The sequence below is a fragment of the Brassica oleracea genome, chromosome C9 (genome assembly GCF_000695525.1).
Source record: "Brassica oleracea var. oleracea cultivar TO1000 chromosome C9, BOL, whole genome shotgun sequence".
NCBI lineage: Eukaryota > Viridiplantae > Streptophyta > Magnoliopsida > Brassicales > Brassicaceae > Brassica > Brassica oleracea.
The window spans coordinates 22,268,667-22,274,797 of record NC_027756.1 but is presented as its reverse complement, the minus strand read 5'-3'; the positions used below and the strand labels follow the sequence as shown (position 1 = coordinate 22,274,797).

The 6,131-nt window shown below is 40.9% G+C and overlaps 1 pseudogene; it reads right to left on the bottom strand.

Moving 5' to 3' along the window:
* LOC106314576 overlaps positions 1-6,131 on the bottom strand; it is a 15,611-nt pseudogene that overhangs the window by 1,562 nt on the left and 7,918 nt on the right.

Genomic DNA, 6,131 nt, shown 5'->3' with positions numbered 1-6,131 from the left:
TGCATACTTTTCTTGTGAAAGAAATATGCCTCCATCGTCTTGAATTACTTCCATTCCAAGAAAGTAGTTCAACAATCCAAGATCCACCATCTCGAATTCTTTCTTCATGTTCTCCTTGAATGTGTTGATGCTCTGAATGTTGCTTCCTGTGATGATTATATCATCCACATATAGAATCACGATGAACACATCTCCTCCTTGCTTCATGATGTATAAGGCCGCATCGTTCATACTTCTCTCAAAACCGTTTTGAAGAAAGTATGATTCTATCCTTCCATACCATGCCCTTGGGGTTGCTTTAAACCATATAAAGCTTTGTGTAGCCTTAACACCTTGTGTTCCTTCCCGTGTGTCACATACCCAGGCGGTTGTGTGACATACACTTCTTCCTTGAGGTCGCCATTGAGAAAAGCTGACTTCACATTCATCTGATACAATCGCCACTTCATATGAGCTGCATAGGCAAGTATGGCTCGTATTGTATCATGTCTTGAGACAGGGGCAAACGTCTCAAGGTAGTCGACACCATACTCTTGAGAGAACCCTCTTGCAACTAGCCGCGCCTTGTGCTTGATGTGATTGTTGTTTGCATCTGTCTTGATCTTGTAGATCCACTTCACATTTATCACATTCTTCTTCTTTGGCTTGTCCACTAGTTCCCATGTCTTGTTATTGTCAATCATGGCTATTTCCTCATTCATCGCCTCTCTCCATTCCTTGGTACCACCCGCTTCATCATAAGTGTATGGTTCTTCATGTGTATGAAGACAAGCTTCTATCACTTGAGCCGCTTCATCAAGATCTACACTCGGTGCCCTTTCCATGATATCAACCATGGACCTGAACTTCCTTGGTGCCTCTGAAGCTTCTTCATCTCCACTACTAGTATCATGATCATCATTTTGAATGAAAAAAATACCGAAAGTACCTCTGGATTGTTCCTCAGGGCTGGATGTACCTTCGGTTTGTTCCTCAGGGCTGGATGTACCTTCGGTTTGTTCCTCAGGGCTGGATGTACCTTCGGTTTGTTCCTCAGGGCTGGATGTACCTTCGGTTTGTTCCTCAGGGCTGTATGTAACTTTGGTTTGTTCCTCAGGCGAGTGAGAGTCTTCCATAGAAAATTCCAATGTCTTCCTCACTTCTTCTTGCCTTTTCCAATCCCACTTCTTGCTTTCTTCAAACTCGACATCTCTTGATACTTCAATCTTCTCATTCTCCAAGATGAGAACTCTATAGCCTTTGGATTGGTTGTTGTATCCAACAAAGACTCCACGTTTTGCCTTGACGTCTAGCTTCCTCCTCTTTTGATCCGAGACATGTATGTAGCATATGCTACCAAACATTATCATGTGTGACACATCTGGCTTGTGTCCACACCATTTCTCTATAGGAGTGACATCTTCTTCTATTGCCTTTTATGGCAGACGGTTTAGAAGATATGAGGCAGTGTGTACCGCTTCTGCCCATAAATTGAGCGGTAAGTCATGCTCTGCCAACATCGATCTAGCCATCTCCACCAAGGTCCTATTCATGCACTCTGCTGCACCATTTTGTTGCGGTAAATAAGGCAATGTGATTTGCTTATTGATTCCTTCTTCTTCACAAAACCGGTTGAATTCTCGTGAAGTGAACTCACCACCTCCATCTGATCTCAGCTTCTTGATGGTACAATCCGATTGCTTCTCCACCATTGCTTTGAACTTCTTGAACAGTGAGAATGTCTCTGACTTCTGCTTCATGAAGTATACCCAACAAATGTGAGTATTATCATCCAAGAATAGCAAAAAGTATCGGCTTCTATCAACAGACTGGTGCTGCATCGGCCCACATACATCCGTATGTACAATCTCAAGCTTTTCTCTTGTCTTAGTTTGAGATTTCTTTGGGTAGCTTTTGCGTGATTGCTTTCCAAGTCTACACGCCTCACACGCTTCCTTCTTGACTTTAAACTTTGGTAATCCCTTTACCAAGTCTTTGCCTTGCATTTGTTGTAACCTTTTTTCGCCTACATGACCAAGTCTCTTGTCCCATGTCTCCATCTTTCCTTTCTCACTAGCGCTCATGGCTTCTTCTATCTGAGCCGAACTCATCCTGATTCGATAGCTTTTGTGAGTCATTGGAATATCCATTATCCTCCTTCCTTTTGCATCCTTTATGATGCATCTCTTCTTTTGGAAACTCACCCGGTATCCGCTTGAAACAATTTGTGGAACACTTAACAAATATTTTGCCAAACCCGGAACGAAGAACACATTTCTGATGGTCCTCTTGCCACCATTAGTCATGACGGTAATATTTCCTTTACTGGCTCTCATGACTGTGCTTCCATTTTCAATCTTTATTGGAACATTGATACTCCTATCAAGCCTTGAGAAGTAATTCTCCTCCTTTGTCATATGATTAGTTGCTCTACTATCTACTAACCAGACATCTTCCATCACTGTTGTTGCTGCTTCGCTTGCACTGAACAACATGTGATCTTCATTCAAGTCTTCTTCGTGACTTACAAGTGCCTTCTCTTTCTTCTTTGAGTAGCACTGATTTGCAAAGTGGCCTAACTTGCCACAATTGTAACACTCCTTGTTACTTCTGTGAACCTTGTTTTGATCATCCTTCTTCTGTTTCCTTAGACACTCGCTCTCGGTATGGTTGTTCTTCTTGCAGTAACAACACCACTTCTTGCCTCCTCGGCGCTTTGAGTTGTCTTGTGTGACACCAGAATTTTTGTGTTTAACACGAGCATCGAATGCTCCTTCGGTTGTGTTTTCTTCTCTTGCAGCCAGCCTTGCTTCATGAGCCTTCAAAATCCCGATCAACTCTGCCATCTTTGTTGAAGTCAAATCGTTTGTTTGCTCCAACACACTGACTATGCTATCAAACTTGGCTGGGAGAGAGATGAGTATCTTCTGTATGAGTTGAACATCTGTTTTCTGTTCACCATGATAAGTTAATTGATTTGCCAATTAAACTATCTTATCTGTGAAGACCTTAATGTCTTCATCCTCATACATCTTCAGATTCTCGTACTCCCTTCGCAATGTTTGGAGTCGAATCAAACGAACTTGAGGAGAGCCTTCATACTCTGCCTTCAATGCATCCCACGCCTCTTTGGATGTTGATGCTGCTGCAATCTAAGAGAAGATGCGATCTGATACGACTGTTTACAAAATTTGCAAAGCCAGTGTATCGTTCATCATCGCTTCTTCTCTAAGCGATCTTGCCCTTGCTGTTTCAGGGGTCTCATCCCCTTGTGCTGGTGGGGCTGCTACGCCTTCTTCAACCACATACCATAACTACCTGGTCTTGAGAATGATTGTCATCTTAATGCTCCAGAAGGCGTACTTCTCTCCATCAAATATGGGGATTACTTGATTCTTCATCGTTTCGTGTGCTTCCGATAAATCGTATGCCAAAATCCTCTAGCCTCATTTTCTCCACGCCAAGTGTTTCTCTTACTAGTGCTTTCTTCTTCTTCCTCTCAACCTTACAGCTCTGATACCATGTTAATCTTTTACCAACCGCTTGTGTTACACAACGATCACAGTGCGTTACACACGAGTTCGAGAGAAAGAATTAGATAGACGTTTCAGGCTTATAAACTTTTCTGAAAATACTTTTGTATTATTGAGATTATGTGATATGCTTACAACAAATGATTGATCTTTATATAGAGATCGAACCATTACAAGTATACGAGACACAATTCTTTATACTAAAGGACACAATTACAACTCTTTTGTGTAATAACTAACTAATGTGAAAGTGTTAAGGAGAGATTAGATTATATTATATAGTTTAACATAGGAGCCTAGGGCCAGGGTCAGGTAAAGATTCCCAAGTTTGCGTATTTGGGTCGAACACCTCGGCCCAATTCTTGGTTTCATCTGCCTTGCAACCTCCCATCACGTATATCTTCCCATCAACAATGCCCGCAACGGGATTCTTCCTAGCCACTTTCATCTTAGGGGGTTCTCGCCATGTGGAGCTAATCCCGGGACCAACAGTGGGGGTGACATGAGAGCGGTGCTGTATTGTTTGAGTGTGTAACCATCCGTACCGATATTTGATGTTGGTACATGAGGAGACTATGAAGAAGAACCATGAGGGTGAACCTCTGAATATGATTAATAGTTGTTGTAGTGTCTATTTATAACAACTAAGTCCTTTTCCGCGCTACGCGCGGATATTGTGTGAAGTTAAAAATTTGTGTATGACCATAGTTGTGGCTGTTTCTGGTTGTTGTTGGACAGTTGGAGTTGTGTTTTTTTAGGTTGGGTTTGAGTTGTAGGTCATCATTTAATTTACCTTTTAGGAAAAATTTGGTAATTGTTAATTGTAATATTGATTAAGTTAGTTTGAAAGTATATACTTAATGGGTTTTATATATAGAATTTGGGTTGTAAGATAATATTATGTGCGAACTGTATATGTTTTGTTTCCTGAATAGAGGAAGAAATAAACCTGTTTGCTTGTCAAAAATCTGAGAAAGTACGAAGTATAAATAGTGCCACAGGTCCAAATTGATAACAGTTGACACTTAATAAAAGTAACAGTTTCGAGAAAATAGAGAATATTATAGGTATAAGATTGATGGGGTAGTTCTTGCAAATGGTTCCATAGAAGTCGACTTTCTATTGTGCGCATACCTATTGTTATAAAAGAATTTGTTAGTAAATCTAGGGTATTGAGCTTGTAGATTTTTGTGCAGTAGACTTATTTGTTGATTGCGTTTTAAGATATAGAAATTTGTTGATGGTTTTCTGAACTTTGTGCCAGATGATCTTCATATTTGGTGCCTGAAAGAAAAGAATACAGAAAGTTGTTGTAATTAGAGGGTTTAGAGATTGAATATTTCTGTGTTATTATTAATGAACAATGGAGATTACTTTATATAAGGATTACAAGATGAAGATAAAAGAAAAGTGTACATATCCTAATCCAACAGGAAATAGGAAAACTACTAAAACATAATAATGGAAAGATTACATCTACTAAGAAAAGGAAAGAGTTTATTTTTCTCTAAGCTTTGTGGCCGCCTTTCTCTCTCCTGAAGTCGGCTCTCTCTCTCCTCTCTCTAGGCTTCGGCCGTCCCTCCATCTTATAGGTATTGGCCGGTCTTGGACCGAGCCTGGTTAATGGCAATCCACTCCATGATTTATAACACTCCTTGGATGCCATAACCATATAGGATTCGTAGTATGCTCCATGTTGCCTCATTAAAACCTTATCAGGAAAACTCAGTGAGACAAAACCATGATGAAGGAAAAAGAGTACAACACGCACTACTCCCCCTGGTGTGAACCTCACTGTAGGTTCTACATTCTACGCATCTTGGTGCGTAATATTTCCTGTATGTATAGGATGTGAGCAATCGACCAGTTTCATTATTTACTGAACCGTTATTAGACCATTTCGACTTCTTAGGTCGTTTCTCATGTCCTTTGACATCGAGTGTCCCGGTAAAGCATATGTGCTAAGCAATGTGAATCACATTGTCCTCGGAGATCACTATTGGTTCTTTGCAAATCGTGTTTGCATATGTCCATAGTCTAGACGTGATCGTCTACTATCAACTGCTCTTTAATTTGGCGATTTATGGTTATCATCGACCATGTATCAATCTGGCCGAATCATGACCGGGTCATAGACCTCGTCTATAAGTGTCCACTACTTGCCTTGTGGAGTTTATACGGCAGCAGACCGTTCTGCTATGCCGGATCCTTACTTAGGGGATCTGATGCCGGATTGCAACCTGATGGTTGATCTTTTGTTTCTACTAGTACGTGATCAAGGGATAAGGGCCGGACGCCTTTTAGCCGATGGGCCGGACGTTTTTATTTGAAAGCCGGATGCCTTTTAGCTTAAGGGAGGGCTGGACGTCTTTAGTCGAAGGACCGGACGCCTACAGATACGTTCTGTATCAGTCTACTAACCTCTTTTAGGTTTAGTACAAACACAAGGGATTTCAAATGTATATGGACTGTTATTGGATTGTCTTTTATACAATTCCAAGATCATGCGTGATCACTTTCTTTTACATACTATATGCAGCTGCTTTTCAGTCCCTGAATCAGCTTAGAAACAAAGCTGTTCTTTCAACTTATCCAGTGATCCATATGCTGCTTACTACT